At 30.9% G+C, this 20,097-nt stretch overlaps 1 protein-coding gene across 1 annotated transcript in view; it reads right to left on the bottom strand.

The window, feature by feature from the left end:
• LOC106645338 (uncharacterized) overlaps positions 1–20,097 on the bottom strand; it is a 208,915-nt gene that overhangs the window by 138,120 nt on the left and 50,698 nt on the right. Inside the window, exon 2 of the mRNA XM_089595029.1 lies at positions 7,192–7,348. The gene's annotated coding sequence lies outside the window, so the exon portion shown is untranslated. The remainder of the gene's footprint in view (positions 1–7,191; positions 7,349–20,097) is intronic.

The following is a 20,097-nucleotide window of genomic DNA, read 5'->3' as shown; positions in this document are numbered from 1 at the left end:
TCGTAAAATGTATAACATTTTACACTTAATACAGCGAAACTTGAATCAGCATTTATTAGATTTTTCTATTAAAAAACACAAAATTGTTTTATCGATGGGCAATATTTTTTTCAAGCTCATACTATGATAAATTATGTCCCGTAAACTGGAAATCATTTTCGCTTTTAATGTAAAGAAGTACCAGAACAGTATTTTCACTTAATTGGTTTCTTGAACTTTTTTCTTATCAATCGATAGTTATGTATAAAATACAATCTCTTTTATTTTATCGTTTTACTGTTACAATCAACGTATAAAATTCTTGTTATTCATATACAAAAATTAAACATTGGTAATACTATTTGTACAGTATGGTTAAAGCTTAAAATAAGACAAGTACTAATGACTGAGATCACTGCACGATGGAACATAAGGTTTAACTTCGCGACTAAAATCTTTTTTCCCTCATCGGCATTTTATACAATCAATCATTCTAAGAAACCCTCAAAATGTAATTGTCACATTAAATTATAATAACTTTGTTGTCACAAATGCGTATATATAATATACCTATTGAACACAACTTTTCTTTTAGGTAAATACTGCAATCTGCAAATCTTTTAAATATAAAAGCTTACTAATAACTTTTTATGTTCTTTTACGTTTAATGTTGGCTTTTTTCCCAATTAAGCTTTGTCTCATATCTTAATCAAGCCATTCCTTTTTTTAGTTTGGCAGAACGCGTTTTAAGTAAGTATTAAGCTAACTTTTTAAGATTTTTATACGTAATTCAATTTCTCAATATAATATAAGCTTATAAACTAATTGAAAGAAATCGTGACTTAGTATTGAATAATACTTGACTGAAATATAATAAATCTAACAAATCGGATGAATAGTGATATCGTTGCTATTGGATAGTAGTGGATTTTGTACCGAGTATAATAGCGAATGTGTTGACAGTCAATACATATAGTTTTTAAGCTATTCAACTGACAGCCCCTCTTCACAGTCATTAAAATCCATACTCTCTTCTTCATCTCTATCTCCATCTTCATCTCCATCTTCATCTTTATTTTTATCTTCATCTTCATTCGTGCTCTCGTCTTCAGTTTCGTTGGCATCTGTTTCTACACTTTTATCGCCCTTTTCTTCATCTTTTTCTTCGTTGTCAATGTCAGGAATCTTGATGCTCTCATCAATTTGCTCTATCTCTTGTTCTATATTTGGAACAGGTTTTTTTGGTTTTTTAGTTCTACTTAGGTCAGCTATTTTACTAGTTATATAGCGACCAACGTGTTTCAGCTTGTTCTTCACTTCTATTGGATTGCAACCTTGCTCTGTTGCAAGGAAGTATTTAAACATTTCTGCAAATAAAAATTAATTTATATAATACGCCAGAACTTATGCGGACAATAATTTATTCGAATTGGAGCGCAAATGTATTTTAAACAACCAATGAATTCTTGAAAACTTTTAATTTATATATATTTAAATATTACTAACCAAGTATCGCTCTGGTTTGGATCGATTTGTGTTCTTTTAGGGCCCTTTGTTCTATTACATGCTCTCCCCATGACACTGCAATTTTTGAGCCCGTCAATACCAAATATACTAACTGCAATTTCCTTTACAAATCTTCCATAATAATTTGGATTCTTTACTTTATTCTTGGCGTTGTCGTAAATAGTTTTTGTAATATAAATATCGTTACCGCAATAAATCTACGCCAGGATTAAAATATGAATATAATTCTTACTACGCATTAAAATATGATTTATCAATGAATTTTGATGCGATATTTACCGTATCGTTTACCCGAACAAATTCCACTTCAGCCTCGTTCACGATGAAACTTGCAAACGGATTAATATCTTTACTTGCTGCAAGAAAAGAGAAATGTCGAACATAACTAATAATACAAATTACTATATTAAGACATTAAAATACTAACACATAACAATATAATATATTTATTACAAAATATCTGTATGCATGCGTGTGTGCGTATATGTGTGTGTGCGTGTGCATGCGTGTAATACATGCATTCACACTTTAGCTTAATCTGAGAATAAATTATTCATATACTTTTTTTGCAAGTTCAAATTCGCGTTTTGTCATTCTTTTAATTCTACCTCTTTTTTGAAGTGAAAACTTTTTATGGCGCGTTGGGCACTTTTGTGGGTGAGCATTTTTAGCCGTTCTCGCGACAGACGAGATTTTACACAGATATACTCCGCGTGTATTCTTATAATATATGTATACTATACGCACTCTTTGCATGGGCATTCGTTCGTGCTCTCGCGACAGACGAGATAACATACCTATATGTATACTCAGAGTGTATAGGTATGCGAGAGCGCTGCATGCTATACGCAGCAGCGTTGGTCTAAGCATTATTCCACGCTCGCAGTTCATGCTTGATCGCACATAGCACCGCTGCCTGGATCTCACCGCGAACTACTTGGCGCGAGAATTCATATTCAAAATCGTATGATTTTTTCAGCAGACAGTAGGTGCAGAAATTCAAATTCGAAAGAAATCTTTGTATGTATTGGCTAATTAATGTCTAAAAATATTGGTTAATGTTGTATGATTACATACATAAATAGTATACCAAGAATTCTTTCGAATTTGAATTTCCGCGCCTACTGTCTGTTGAAAAAATCATACGATTTTGAATTCGAATTCTCGCGCGAAGTAGTTCTCGGTGGGATCCAGTCAGCGGCGCTATGTGCGATCAAGCATGAACTCATGAACTGTGAGCGTGGAATAATGCTCAGACCAACGCTGATACGCAGTCTTTGCATGGGCATTTGTTCGTGCCCTCGCGACAGACGAGATTGAGAGTTTTTTATATTTATTTTATAAATGAATATTAAACGAAAAATTTATTTATTTAAATGTTTCATTTGACTGTTATGGTATTGTGTTAAAAAAATTAATAAATTTTGTATTTACTATTTACTAATATTTACTCATTTAAATAAAACCACTTCCTTCAAATATAGTTTCTATATTATTTTACTTCATGTCCATTCAAAAAGTGCCCACATTGCTTTGATAAACTTGATTTTTTATGTAAAATTTCTCTTGTCACGAGCGTACCTCAAAATGCTCACCCAAAAAAGTGCCCAACGCGCCATAAGCTCAAGTTTTCACTTCTGCCTGCACTCCCGGAGTGCTACTTGTACTTGGTTTATTAGACTAGCTTTGTACACTTGTACCGTCTTTTTAAGCTCAATATTTTCTTTTTCGACGGATCTCACTTGTTTTTCCTTTGGCATAAGTTTACTAGGGCCCTACATAGTTTATCATCCTACCTGTAAATTATTTACAGTTTAACAAAAAATTAAACAGAAAACTATTTTTTTTATATATTGAATATAATGGGCTATTCAACTAATAAACCGAATATGAAGCGATGGAAAAATTTTTAATCAATTCTAATAAATTTTGCAATTACACATAAACGCATATAGTATTAGAAAATGAACCCAAAAAGTACAAAATTACATTAAGACCAAAACATGATATAAACCATAAAAAAATATTAACCTCTTGGTGTAATTTGTTTTAAGTGAATAAACCATTTATACAGTTAAGAAAAAACTGGAGAAATATGTTTTGAAATGTTGATGGATTCAATGTCACTTTTTAATGAAAGAAACCAAGTAAAAAACAATAGAAAATTTTTTATTGAATTCTATTGGTTTTTGCAACTAGACAGGAAAAGGAAAATAGTATATTATTTGAACTCCATTCCAAAAAGTCTAAGACATAAAAACCAACAAAATGAGAGTTACTATCAAATCACATTAATAATCTTAGTGCACTCTACCGCAATTAAGTGAACTGTTTACAGTTAAATAAAAACTAAAAAAAAAAAAAAACTTTTTTCAATTTAATTAAGTTTAATGTGACTTTTCAATTAAAAAAGAAAAGATTAGAAATTGATGAGAATTTTTTTAAATGTTTTCTGTTATTTTTTGCGCTTAGACAGACAATGGATAATAGTTTTGGGAAGAAACCCAAAAAGTACAAAACATAAAAACTATCAAACGAGAATTACCATCAAATAACATTGACCTTTTGGTGCATTCCACCGCAGTTAAATAAACTGTTTACAATTAAATAAAAACTCAAAAAAAACATTTTTTAATTTTATTGAGTTTAAAATGACTTTTTTCAATGGAAAAATTCGAGTAGAATACGATAGAAACATTTTTTAATGAATTCTATTTGTTTTTACAGGTAGATATGAAAACGCAAATAGTGTTAGACAATGAACCCACACAGTCAAAGAACTAACTGAAAACTGCTATCAAAAATTTACATCATAGTATACTATACTCTACTGCTATTAAATACACTATGCATTTTATATAATGTTTTCAAAATAATTGCAAGAATAAATTTTTGAATCTGTTAACAATTAGAAATCATGTGACAAACAACCGTGAGAAAGCTGAATAAAAATCATGGAATTACCTGTTTTGTTTTTAGCTTCTTTTCCAAAAGAGCAGATGTAATGTTTTTGAGATTTGATTTGATACTGACATTATTTTTTGACAATTCTAAATCTGACACATCTGAAGCTGACAACAGTAACTCTTTAGGTGGGATTCGTGGTCTATGATTTGTTATTTTGGCTTATTATTCCGTCTCTGATTCTATAAGACAAGAAGTAATGGTTAATACATACTTAATGATTCTAATAAACACTCGCATATTATAAGAATGGATTGCACATAAAGCAAACAAAAGCAAAATTAAATAATAAGTATAAAGACTGTATAACCTAACGAAAATTTAGAAAAAAAAGTAAACAAAGGAAGTATGATAGTATTATTGAAACACTGTGTCACCTGCACAAAAAATTATTATTGCTGTGAACCAAGTCCCATTACTGGATTGAACGTTGTATTTTTTTAGTTTATCGAATGGATTTTCAAAGTTACGAACTTGCGACGATGATATGATCTCACAGCACCCGTCTTCTTTTTTCATGTACAAGTACATACCTAGCTAAATATTTAATAATCTTATTAGGATATGACAACCTACTAACTAATATATTTAACAATTAGAGCTTACATCTCAAATAGTAATTTATTTCACAGAAAAATCCTTGAAAACACAGAAATACTTATTTGGAACGTGTGTGCGGCGTGCGCCCGTCGTTACTTGAATAGTGTATAAACATGTGCCTCTTGTTAAAGTAAAAATAGATCAGCACTACACTTTGTTATAAAACGCACATATCAGAAATCAAGTAATCACTCCCATTAACATGATACGACACTTATCTTATGTTGAATGACTCGTCAGTTGAAGATAAAAAACGATTTCCCTATCACTTAACAGCAGCAGCGCGAAGCACGTGATAGTGCAGGATGGCCCATGAGTATACCACAAGCTCTCGTGATATAGATAGATACTCTATAGTAATTCTGTTGTCTTTCATCATTATTCGTTAGTTGAATAATATATGGCGCTGAGTTACATCGCGTGAATTTGGTTTACCATGTCGTGATAATGAAGAAAGGTTCGTGGTGTTTTGAACACCGGTGGTAAAAGCAAGTCTAATTCAAAATTCAAACTTTAAATTTGTCCCTTTTAGACTGTAAAAATATTATCTAAATCTTACGATAGATAAAGAATTTTTTTGCAATTTAAGGAGTTTTATGTATAGGTTTGAATGATTCCTCACTAATTTACTGCAAACTGCAAATTAGTCCAGGAAGCAGTTTTATTGGTTTGTACGTTAAATTTACAATCATTAACCAATATTATTAGATGTTCTTATACAGCAATACCTATAAAAAAAGTAGGAAAAAAAATTTTATTTGGAAAATCCCATAAAAAAATACACAATCTTATGGGATGCTTCTCATAAACTTTACTATAATACAACGTATACGTTTGCAATAGGCAATGCAAATTTAAAACTTCTACTACCCTATTATATCTGACCACAATTAATTTTAATTCTGTGAGATAAGATTAACAAAAAAAAATTTTTATAATTTACAAGTGAGGATGGTGTTATAAACTCAAATAATGGAATAATATAGTGGCCGATACTGAGGTTTGGAGTTGTTTCGGTAACATCTCGGGTCTTTGTAGAATTTGTTGTTAACTATAAATTACGCTCTTTTTAAGCAAATTAGATGCCAATAAAATTTCCCAGCTTTTTTTGGGAAATCTTGTAAGGTAAATTTAATATTACCGTCAGTCAGAACAATATTAGTTATATTTGACTTGTTATTACTAAAAAGTGAAATAATTTTGTTTAGCTTAATATATGAAACTGTAGTAATTCAAGATTTTAAGTAGCACCAGAATAAACAATCATAATCAAGTATACACGGAAAAAACCGCCACGTATAAAGGGATATAATCCCCATTTGAAATGATAGAAACAGTATCCGCTTGTAATGTACACATCGTATTATAACTTCCGGATATCAACGAATAAGTAATATATGTATAGTTTTTCGCAATAAAACTTCATTTTGTGTTACTTACATTGCCAAACGCAATCTAATAAAACGAACAGCTTATAGTATCATGGTCGGCTTTTGCAGTCGGTATATTGTATAAAATCGTAGTCGTGTGTAATATGACTCATTTGCTCGTCAATGTGTTGTTTTATACATAAATGTTATAGAATAGTGTTCGGTTAATCTTATCTAACACAACTAAAATAAATTCTGGTCAGACACAATAAGGTAGTACATGTTTTGGATTTGCATTGCCGGTTAAAAGTGTATACGTTGTATTGATGTAAAGTTTATTAGAATCATCTCATAAAATCGTGGATTCTTTTTATGGGATATTACAAAAACATTTTTTTTCTTTTTTCCGACATTTGTTTATAGATATTGCCGTATTAAAACGCATGATAATATTAACGAGTGTAGGTTTAATATAAAAACCAATAAATCTGTTTATTGGACTCATTTAAATCTAATAGGAATTCAAAAAATTTTATTGGTTTCTATTGATTACTTGCGATAGATAACAATAACATTAATTTTATATTTTAAGATATTAAATAATATTTATAATAGGTCACTATGTCATCAACTCAACCAAATAAATTAGTTTATAGTAATGTTTATAAGAAATTTAAGTGTAAAATTTAACGAAACAGAGATGATAACGAAATAAGAAAGATTTAAAAATAGAATTTGTTTCTAAAATTACCTTAAATACGGAAAATTCATCTTTATAACCATTTATTTTGGTCTGGGGATAAGTAGATCATAATATCAGATTTTTGGTAATGCAATGTAAGCTTGTATTTGAAAAATCCTTTGTATTCCACGGCCAAGTGTATATGTCTTTTTCTTGATGCGGAAATCTAAAAATAATAGTTATACAGAATGAATTTCAAATTGTTTTAGAAACTAAAAGTAGAGTATGGATTAGAGTATAAAATTTTAGGTTTAATGTTGATAAAAAAAAGATATTTTTATTATTTTATTTATCTTTAAAATGAAAATGATTCAAAAAATTTTTTATAAAATAAGGTTGCATCCATAGTTGCACGTGACCCTCCAGTATTTTGTTTAAGTAAAATTTTGGGGACAAAATAAGAAGTCGTTATTGTTAATAATATGTGATTACACAATAAATTTCTAATGAAAAGCTTATTAATCTGCTGAATAAGCCGCTTTTGCTATTAATTTTATGAAGTTACAGTCATTATGGAACGCCAATGCAACGTTTATCAACACTTACACGTTCATTAACATTTGCTCAATGTGTTCTAAAATTCTTTAAAAAAATTTTTGAATTTTTCTTAAACGTTGTCATGAACAATACAAATTTGCCAATTACTATATGTTTTGGCAATTTTTTTACGTTTTCAATGTTCTGCAGCTCTCCATACATTTAAACTGATTTTTTGAGTTATTTATTTTTTCAACACTTGTAACTAAAATCTGTAGAATACGTTTTCTTTGATAATTGAACGAAAACTTTTCTTCAATTTTTAAATCTAAATTTTTTTTTTTTCTAACTGATTTCTCTGATTTCTCAAAGTTTCAGTACTCTTGACTATTTTTCTATCCAAACTAAATTATACTTTTTTTTCATTTAAGATTTGTTTCATTTTTTACTATCGTTAACTAAACTTTGGTTTTTGCTTTGAAGTGGTAAGAATGGTTTTTAAAAAATTGAATTTGTTGTAAGAACATAATTACATATCAGCTTACACGAAGTATAATATTATCTTTTCATTATACTCACATTTTATTAATTTTTTCTGCGTATGTTAATTTGGCATCTAGATGACTTAATAAAAGTTTAGATGATTGCAAAACTTAAAATTCTAAAATAAGAACGGCAGCTGCTAGTAGACATGCTAGAAGAAAGTATCTTCTAAAGTAACTTGCCCTGTTTTTCTTTAAAACACATCGTGAATCATTACTCGATCATTCACGACGACTTCATAACCAAAGTATAAGCACTATAAATAATAGACTGTGTATTCCAATGATTGAAGCTACTTTTGAATACAAGCCAGATTAGTTGCATAGATTTATATTAAAACTGGTTCTATGGATCTTGTTTGCTACTTTTGTTTGATAAAAAAATAGGAGGATAAAGCTCCTAAAATGTGCTGTGCTACTAGTTAGATCCATTATCCACTTCTTGGAGAGAACCCAAAACTTTTGAAAGAATTGGTTTCAAATTTCATTCATTATCAACACAGTTTTTAAGTAACGCGATAAAATAAAATACTTTTTGAATTACTGTGGTATTAGTGCTCTAAAAGTGGTTCTTGTTTGGATACAGGATTAACAAAAGTTATTGAAAGTGCTTGACTAAATAGTAAAAATTTAACCAACAATTTATCGATCGACATAGAAATTGTCATAATAATTTATCTAACAAGGTTGCTGATCTATTGGGAGATAAAAATGAAGGTCCAATAAATATGATTCCTTTCTTTGTCAATAAATATTATTCTGGTAGGCAAAAATGAATACTATCTAACAATCTAATAATCGAATGTTAACAGTCATGGTCACATAGGAACAGTATTTTGTATGCAGTCAAATGCTCACAGACTCATGGTCAGAAGAAGTATTAAAACCACGTACCTTGTTTTAAAAACTATCTATTCAATACTGTGCTCACAGAATGGCTAAAATTGTTGCCAAATGATTTAGCTCATACGCAATTATCAAGTTAAGTTGCAAGGGGGCAGTTATATCACCGAGAAATTTATAATATACGCCTCTCATTTATATTTATATTCTTTTACTTATTATATATTTTTTTTGACATTTAATAATGTACACGAAATCTATCAAATAAACAATTCAAAGAATCGGCGCAAAGGATATAATCCGTGCTGTTGACTGCGTGCAGGAAGCTAGATTAGATATGCGCAGGAATCATCAGTGAATACGGAGAATGGATTGTGCGGCGAAAGATAACGTAGATTGCGGCGGCGAATCATCTCAAAGTCGGCTATAAAAGGCGCGGACGCACAAGGAAAAGGGTCTTTTTCCAGCGAACCTGGGACGCGGAGATCCGCTGTCTACCCAAACCTAGAACTCTCCCGTGCACCGGTACTAACCGCGACGAGCACGAGCCGAGAGAGAGAGTGACCACGTAGTTGAGAGACTAGGGATAGTGACGGCGCTTCTTGGGTGAAATACTTGAATTACTAGAGCGTTGCTCTAGGTATCCAAGGCCCCAAGAACGACCTAACCCTACGTGACTCTTTTAGGATAGGCATAGAGCCCAGGACTAGCACTCCAAGACTGTACTACTCTCGGTGAAACCTCCAACGCGAAAGAGAATTTTTGCGGGAAAATTTAAAAATCTTTCAAAATATATTTTGGAAAAATTCAAAGTTAAAAATATAATCCAGTTTGGATTCAAGCGCGAAATTCAACTTATCTTGAAATAATTCACAGCCTTGAAATAAAACCTGCATTGTAGCGTAGCAGAGTACATGCGCACCCCCTGCCATTAAATGAATACTATCACTACTACTACTTGAAATAAAATATAAACTTTTCGGTTGGTAGTTTAAAAATTGCGATAGTTATTAAAATAAATATAAGTAAAGAATCTAGCGATTGAAGACATAATTTCCTTATTAAAATAAAAAGGAATAAATTCAAGAAAAAGAATGATTGAGTGTACTTATTTAAATAAACCTTTCCCTCCACAAATGATTGCGAGTCTCCTTTTTTAGGGTTTAAGAATAAAAACTAGAATTGTAGCTGTTAAGATATTTTATGTTGTTCATTTGACCTAGACGCAAATCCCCTTTTCAGATAGATCCAGTGAAGGGAGAGTCGAGAGCGCGAATGATTGAGTAGAGACGTATGAGGGTGAATGATCACGGTATTTCCTCTCCAACGGTAAGTCACCTTGGGAAAGTAGAAATATTCGTTATAAAGGTTATACCATTTTATAAATACCCGTTTAATCAACACTGGATATCTGCATCGATCTGCCTTACATGCAAAAACTATTTGTTTATGTACTTTGTTGAAATAATAATATTTACTAGTGTATATAGTATTAATATTAACTACAATTTTCTATATACGTGTACGCAAGCAAACATGTACACACTTGCACAGTAAAAAGTAAAAAGTACACACACATACACTCATCATACGTGCACACTTTCATTGTTGCATCCATAATTCTGGGAACAAGTTACACTCACATAAATACGTGCATGTATACATTGTATACGAGGACACCGCACATAGTAACACACTACGACACGACAATAGGAATATGCCTAATGCTACACTTGGCATGCTCGTACACGTTTGCTCTCTTTACTTACTTCATTAATTTCAATATTTAAATCTGCCACCAATTTCCTACTGGTTATGTGATTGAGGTACCTAGGCTTAGATGAGTGTGAGAGTCATGTGTATGCATGTTGACCAAAAAATGCTCCCATTTATTTAAATAACATCCGTTTGCAAAAATTCTTTTTGCATTCGATTCGTAATCAAATTCTCTTTAATTTTGTTTTTAGGCACGACTGATATTCAGGAGTGCCTTATATTTTTGCCAGAGCAAAAAGTGCAAGTACCCTTAAAACTAATTATTTTTGTGTAAAAAAAGTTTTGGTACAAAAAAATTGCGATCGTGGACCTTAGCGTTAGGGGTGTATAGAAGTTTGTATGGGCGTAAACAATTTTTTTGATTAACTCATGCATTTTTTGTCGGATTAGGCTAAAATTTGACAAATATCTTCGTCTCTCATGTCTTACGTAATGGTTTAAAATCCGCAACGTTTCCTCTTCTAGAAAAAAAATGGCAGTCGTTTTAAGATGGTACTTTCAGTGAAAAAAAAATAGTTTTTTGACTATAACTTTCTAACGTGATATTTTCTAGGTTTATTGTAAAAGACAAAGTTGTAGATATATTTAAAATACACCTTTATCTTATTCAAAATTTTCGTCCAGGATGTAACCCAAATGTTCCGTGGGCCAAAAAGTGCTCAAAAATCGCAAAAACGTAGTTTTTCCCTATCTAAGTTATTGTTTTGTACTTTAAATTAGATATTGAACGTAAAAGTTGTAGATCTTATTGAAATACAACTTTTTTGTGTAAAACATTCTTACCTAGGATGTAACGCACACGTTCTATGAGCCGAAAAGTGCTTGTAAAATGAATAAAAAGTCGTTTTCGTCTATCCAACTTTTTTGTTTTGCACTTGACATAACAAATTAAACATGATAGTTGAAGGTCTCGTCGAAATAAACCTTTTTTGTGTTTAGCATATTCAGTTATAATATTAAATTTGGGCTCTAAATCGCAAAAATGCCGAAAAATTGTAAATTTATCGTTTCCCCCTTTCTAACTTACTCGATTTTTTTATTTACATTTCAGATTACAAAGTTAACGTAAGACTCGTAGATCTTAAAAAAATACTTTTCAATAGTTGCACATTTGAATCAGTTATTTAAATTTGGAAGGGTATGTATGTGGGATTATGAAAACAATATTGACACCTCAAATAGAAGGCAAATGTAAACAACATTAAGAAGTTGAAATCATAATTTTATAGAATATTTATGGGAAGTATCTAAATGAGTAAGAAATATTCTACGCTATCAGCGGTGCTGGTGGTTGTCTGCTGAAATGTTAACGTCAAAGATATCGGTTGCAATTTCTGCACGTGTAAAAAATCAAAGTATAAGTTCACTAGAAGATTAAATAATAGAACCTAGCAAGTTATGCCATAAGCATGTTATAAAGTTACTGTACAAGGTTCGATTCACCGTACATAATATTTGGCAGTATACTTATTTCAACTCGTGAGATCGATTTCTTCTTATTGATCTTATAATACAAGAATAACTTTTTGTGTTAACATTATTCATAGTTGTTTGCAGAAGTGATGATCACTTAACAAAAATAATTGTTGTATAATCAATGTGTTAGAGAAGTAAAAGTTTTTCTAAAAATTTTTGTAACTAAAATCTTACTATAATAATAAAAACTTGACTTATGTTAGGTCATTTCTTTGCTTATTTATTGTAAGATCTTAGTTTCTTAAAGATCCAAGACATGACAAGTACCTACCGATTCCAAAAATAAACATATTGATTTATTGTGGTTTGCCAATTGTACGAGGAATTCAAATTTTAAATTAATAATTTTGCAATAGATCGCGATTTAATAATTTTGCTATTACACTTGACATGCAATGTTGACCACACTTATATTTATTGCATATTTTATTGTAAGCAAAGTTTCAATTCATTTAACACGTATTTTATCGCATTTTTAATTCTTCGATTTTTTGGCCTTTTTCGCTTATTTTAACAATAAAAATAAATTTTTGGATTTTTCAAAATACTTCATCTTATGCAAAATTATCTTCTTAACAACTTTTGTTTCCAAAATTTTTTTATATAATTAAAACTTTCCAGAATATTAAAGAAAACCCAGGCAAAAGCCGAAACATAATTTATTTTACGTTAAAGAACCCATAATGCGAATGTTACTTCATGTAGAGAGTTTAAGGTATTAGTCATGTTTTTTTTTATTCTAATTTTAAGGACGTTCCATACAGATAGTTCCATACAGAAGTTCCCTGCTATGAAATTTTTTTTGAAGTTTGAACTAGACATTTATAATATTGTTGCAAACGTTGGGTCCAATTTCAAGTCGGTTACCAGTTTCGTTTTCAAGATTTCTAAATTTTGTCATTTTAACACGTACGCTTATAGAAAGTATGCTACAAATGCAGTTTTAACAGAATTGGCTACATGAATTTCGATTTTTTTTGTCATAGGTTATTTTATCAGTAAAGTGCTTACAAAATTTTTCAACGGCTTATTGTTTAGTTCTATAGAAAAAAATTCAATGAAAAGTTGAAAAAACGAAATGACAACGTCGTGTGGTGACCAAGCCTCCAGTTTTACTCAACAGATGGTCAAGCCTCAAAGTGACTTTATTAACATCAAAATACATTTATGTATGAATGTATGTATTTGTGTACGATATGTCAATAAATATACGTATATATACATCTATGTATGTGTTTACATTTCATTTATGTATATGTGTATTTTAAACATATATGTGTAGTCCGTCCGTCAGTTTCTCTAAAAATGGTGTGCAGAGCTGTAGGAGGGGTGGGGTTTGGGAGAAAATTGGAATATAGTGATTATAAAATTATATTTACTTAGCTTCTCTTATTTCTAAAATTAAAAAAAAAATTAAATGAAATTAATCTTATTTAATTTAGCGATGGTAAAATTGCTTGTACTCTTAAAAATAGTTACGGAAATAGACTAAAAATGAAATGTTTACATACATATGTACATAAATATCCACACATACGTGTATACGTGCATATATGAGGCGCACACGTATGTTTACATACCGTAGTTTGAGAATATTGGTAGGGTTTCCGTCAGGCTGTTCAATAGAGGTTGGAGGCAGTTGGGGGTTTGGACAAAAATCGTAACGTTTTAAAATAAGGGAGAAAATGATGGAATTTTATCTTGCTTTTTGAGAGGTTGGTGGGTGTTAGTAGGGGTCTCTAGGGGTGATGTGCGTGGCTGTAGGGGGGGTTGTGTAGGTTGCTGTGAAAGAATAGATATGTGTGTATGTGTACATTTGCTAGTTGTATTATTTTCCGTTATTAGTTTTTTGCCCGAAGTTTTCACCACCCCTTTACATGCCCACATTTTCCTAATGTTTCCCCACAGGTTTTCCACAGCCCACCCAAAAATTATGTAGTTGTTTGCCAGTTTGGACGTCATTTTTTACTCAATATTTTTTGGGGTCAGATTTCCCCACGCCTCCCATTTTTCCACGCTCTCTAATGCTTTCTCCGGCTCCTCCTGACTCCCGCCACTGCTACAATTGTTTTCCACCAAATTCATTTTGCTTTCTGATCATCTTCTTTACACACTTTTCTATGTATCTTGTTGTAAAAAAGTCATTAATGTTTAAACACATGAAAATTTACTGATACATTTTGTTTTGTGAAGCAAGTTTCCACATCCTTTAAGAGGTACTGCTATGACGGAACAAGCTCTTGAATTTGTGGAACCTTGCTTTTGTACTATAACATAGATCGATGGTGCGAAATTTCTTAACTTTTTAATTTTTTAAATAAAATTTAACTGATTTATGGGTTAACAAAACGCAGTTATACAACTATAGTAATGCGGAGCTGCCATAAATATTTCACTATTATAATGTTTTACAAATGTATTAATTTAAAAATAATATTGTATGTGAATTGTATTATAGATTTTTCTTCCTCGAGAAAATTCTCAATTTTTCTAACTATTTTTAAATCCATTTAAATTCATATGTTATTCGAATCATTTTCTCAAGACAAAGCTACATACAACTAACCATTAGAAAACAATGGTTTTTTTTTTAAATAAACCAACCTTATTGTTACTTTTAATCTGTAATTTATTTACTTTTATAGAAAATGTCAGATCTAATGAAAATTGTTTTTTGCATAAAATAAATGGTAGAGAAGACGTGTTTCCTAGACACAAAGTTACTCTAAGAATGAAATGTATGCCTTATTTTTTTTTAGTTATCATTTCTTATTCTATGCTATATTTAAATAACTTGCTTATTCTTAATCGTATTTCATTATGTAAGCCATCAGTTATTTTGAAATTCCTCATGAATGTTACAACTGCACCTACTTTTGAATTTTGCTCATGCAATGAGATAACTACTCTAATACTATTTCAAATTTCTGCAGAAAAGTTTAAAAAAATACTTTTATCAAGTTCATCTACTCCTTCATAAGTAGCACTATCGATAAGGTATTCTCACTTCTGATGTAATCATACATAATGGCGAGGGCGGGGGGACAAAGTTTGAATTTACACAATAAGTTTAATCGTGACTGTAAAATTTATTGAGCTATTCCAGTTACCTGATTTGATTACAAAAATTTCTCCTTTTCGCGAGCTATCGAATGAGTATCAGATATAAGGCATTTTTTCTTCATAAATAAGTAAAATCGAGATAGAAAGTTGTCGCGGGAAAAAAGTAATGCCGGAAAACATTTTTTTTAAGCCCTTTACAAGCATTTGATCGCACCTGTTTAGCAATATAGCAACAATTGATATTTGATTATTAATTAAAAATTATTACTACATGAGATAACATCACGTAAATAGTCTAAACTCAGCTCAACTAAGGAGTGTGGATTGTTTGGTTAGAGTAGGGGTTACTCCTATACCCATATATACAGTCTCAGTAAGCAGCCGATGCGATTGACGTTAGTTGAGACTGTATATATAGGTATAGGTGTAACCCCCACTTTAACCAAACAATCCACACTTTTCAGTTGAGCTGAGTTTTAGGCTATTAACGTGGTGTTATGTCATGCAGTAAAAATGTTTTAGGGCTTTACTTTTTGCCCGTAACAACTTTATTTATCGATTTCACTTATGTTTTAAGAAAAATGCCGTATATCTGATATCCATTCGATAGCTCGCGAAAAGGAGAAGTTTTTGTAATTAAATCGAGTAACTGGAATATCTCAATAAATTTTACAGTCGCGATAAAACTTATTGTGTGAATTCAAACTATGTCCCCCAGCCCTCGCCGTTTTGCATGATGACGTCAGAAGTGAAAAACCTCATGCTATAATAAATACTGGTTGTTTCAGATATCTGATCGAATACTTTATTACTTAAGAAATAAGCGTACTCATTGTTTGATGTTAAAATAAAGTTATTCCTTAAACAGTTTTGATAACTACTGAAAATATTATAAAAAACGTCCTGGACTCCCTTCACTTAAACTTTACGTTTTCCTAATAGAAAACCTGCTAAATACATTATTCGTATTTCGTTCGATTCAATTAAATTCCCCTCATGCCCTCTGTAGCTGTAAAAAACCTCAAAACATTTGTATACAACTCATGTCATTAAACTGTTGGAAAATTAAAAGTATGATTTAGCAAGATATTTTTGATTATTTTTATAAGAAATTTAAATAAATTTTACTGAAATGCGTGTATTAAGAAATTTAATAAAAAATTGTATATCACATCAGTAATTTTATAAAAATAACATATTAAAAATGTAAATGTTATTAATTAATAATGATAGTGAAAAAATTCTTTGCAAATTGAAAATTTGGTTTAGAAAGGAGTAAAAATAAAGCTATGACAATAAAGTTATTAATGTATTTATTTCAATAACTTCCTGCACATAAAATGCTAATAAAAATACTGTGAATAATACAATAAATGAGTATTTCCTTACTTATATAGTTTAAAAAAATTTTTGAATATAATTTTTTTGATCACAATTTATTTTAAACTAATGAAATAGACTGAAATTGTTATAAATTAGCTTATATAAAAAGTTGGCCCACGGAGCATGCAGAGGAAAGAGCCCCACAAGTAAAAATATATACACTAGAGGGGATCACGCCCCCCTGCGTGCTCCGTACGCCGACCCCCCACTAACAGATTGGGTAGACAAAATAACGACATTAATAGTGTATTTATCAATGCAGGCTGATAATTAGTTCACAACAGCAGAATACGTGACTTACAAAGGAGTTGATAAAACATATGATAACACAAACATTAATTTTTTAATAGAACTTTTAAATAGTATCAGAGAAGGTCTTCAACCACACGAATTAAAATAAAAAATAAATGCTATAGTAGTGTTAATAAAAACTTTAAGTATATCAAACGGTCACTGTAGAGGCACAAGATTAAAAATAACAAAATTATTGAAGTATAATATAGAAGCAGAAATAATAACGGGAGAAAAAAAAAAGCAAAGTTTATATTCCTAGAATAACATTGAATACTGGCACCTGATCATCATTACCTTTTGTTTTCTACAGGAAACAGTTTCTTTTTGTATTAGCATGTTCTATGTTTATCAACAAATCAGAAAAACAGAGTTTTGATTCCTGAGGATTGTGTATTAAAAAACCTTTATTCTCTTACGGACAATTAAACGTTGCTTTATCAAGATGTAAGAATTAAAAAAAATTTTTATTCAAATTAGATCCGAGAATAAATCAAAAACTAAAGATATTGTTTAGCAAGAAATTTTTCAGTAATTCAAAATATGTAACTTTGAAGATCGTCACATTTAAACAGACGTATGTTAATTTATAAGAACCATGAAAAACAAATATGTGAAAAATGTGGAAAGGGTTTTAAAAGAACAGATGGGTTAAAAGACACATGAAATGTCACAACATTAGGCTAACAGAATGAATTTTTGTTTAAAAAGCTTAATTGTGTTTATCTATTTAATTATACCTCCTCCTTAATTCTGTCTTTTTGTTAATAAAGTCCTCAGGTAATCAAGAATTTTTTGTTTGGGTAAAGTAAACATGGACCAGAAAGAGATTTGAAATGTAAAATTTCATTTAAGTTAAGCAAATAATGGTACTTCAGAGACATATAGTGAGTAAGGTGGAGTGAAAAGACAGAAGGAGACCTATGATCAGTGACTTAAAAAACCCTTAAAACGAGGTATGACTTGGGTACTAAATTACGGATATTTTTTAACATTTATGATGGTAAAAAATTCTATAAATAATTATTCTTTGGGGGAGGGGGAGCAAGGGGGAGCTGAGGGGGAGAGGGGGAGCGGGGAGGAGCTCACTCAAATACAATTTGATTAAAAATGACGTTAAAACAAGCAAATAACTACGTAAATCGAGGAGAAGCTAAGGGTGAGCGGGAGGGAGTGGGGGGGGGTGAGGCTCACTTTCGTCAATACAACTATATAATATAGGGAGATACTTATGTCATATAATTGCTTTTGTGTAAAAGGCATTTTACACAAACCTCCCAAAATCCAAGGTAGCCACATTAGAAAATAAATAAAGTAGATTAATATAGAAGATTATAGAAAAAAATCAAATTGCCAAAAAGTTCAACCATTAGCATTGAACACTAAATTACATTCGTCGTCAACACTACCGAATTATAAAATGATTTTTGATGTGAAAACTTTTTTAGGCGCGTTGAACGATTTGCAGAGAGTCGTGTGTGAGCACGAGAGAATGAAGTTTAAGCGAGGGGGAGGGAAAAGAGGATGAGCCTGCTCTGTATTGACCGACGGTAGAGAAGGAAAGAGTAGCTTGGTGGCGTTGCGGAGTGCGGCGGGGTATGGTAGTATGGGTATGCATATGGCCTAAGTACTCTCTCCTTGTCTAACGGCAGCCACTGCGCATAGTGCGCATTTGAATTTCGAATCACACCGCATATGTATGGGTTAATAGTGTACAAACGTAACTATCGAGTCATTTACTCCGGTACCAGGCTACTGAGGTAACTTTTAACTATGTGCAACTACGTACTATATTGGTATATAGCTTTTTGCCATGTGTCAAAGTGTATACTATAAACTGTATACAGTTCATGTTACTACAGTATTACTATATAAGTGTAGGTATAGTGTATATCCAATAGTATCAATTACCTATGAAAGTTCAACTGCGTTCAGTTGCACACGTGCGCGGCGATTTGTGGTGCATATACGTGACTTGTGAGTCACAAGCTGTATTACCGTAAATGTGCGCACTCACATACACATTTGCAATTAACTGTCTTTACGTCGTTACTCTTCGTTATTAATTAAATTATGCTTTATAATATCTTACGTTATACTAAAATTATTTCAACTTACAAAGGTATAATTCAATATTTAATTGCGAGTTAATTTACCCTACTTTCTTCCTTAAATATATTTATTAGTAGTGATTAACAATTATTCTACAAATTATTTAATAGCCTTCTCAGAAAACTCAATTACTTGTAAAAAAAATCGAAATAACAGTTTCTTTTACGTAAGTATTTAGGGTTCCTGCTAGAAAATCAATTAGATTATTTATAATTTGCATGTTGAGAACTGCAAACAAATTTATTAAAAAATGATAATCGGAGGTTAATTGTCTAAGTCCTTAAATGAATTTTTTCTCACTCCTCTTTCACTTCTTTAGGCAGTCCCATGACTGCTAACTGTTTTACGAAGAAATGGTCATAAAAATATTCATAAAATAAAGTGTTAACAGCAAAACGTGTTGCAATTATAGTTTTAAACTCGTGACTTACGGAACATTTTGAGTTTTGTGTATAACCAAAGGAAACACTCTAAGTAAACTCTCTTATTTTATTAATCGGATGGTAAGTCCATTAATGGTTCCTCTACAAGATTTTAACTAGAGTACTGGTTATATTTAAAATTACTTAACGAAAAATGGAAAACTTACTATGTTAAAATATTATAGATACAGACCACCTTACAGATCAGATTGCGAAAAACTTAGTCTACTATGATATGGGGAAAGATTGACTCAACAGCTTTTTACAAATTCTTGTATCGTAATTTAATACATACGTTTTTATCATTGTAGATATGATTAGAAAACTTTCAAAACTGAATTTCATCAAGGTTTGATAGATGCTATCACTAATAGAGCATCAAATATTTTCAAAAAATTCCACAAGAAAGAAAGAAGTAGGAAATCAGTTCATGCTGCCATCTAAATATTTTGAAAGTCCAAGATATATACAGAAGAACTATCAGGATGTAATAGCTACAATAAGAAAATGTAGGGAGCCAGAATCATTTA

Source organism: Copidosoma floridanum, unplaced genomic scaffold, assembly GCF_036245765.1.
Source record: "Copidosoma floridanum isolate Cflo_tuat_1 unplaced genomic scaffold, Cflo_Japanese_pri ptg000024l, whole genome shotgun sequence".
NCBI lineage: Eukaryota > Metazoa > Arthropoda > Insecta > Hymenoptera > Encyrtidae > Copidosoma > Copidosoma floridanum.
This window is presented reverse-complemented; position numbering and strand designations above follow the sequence as displayed.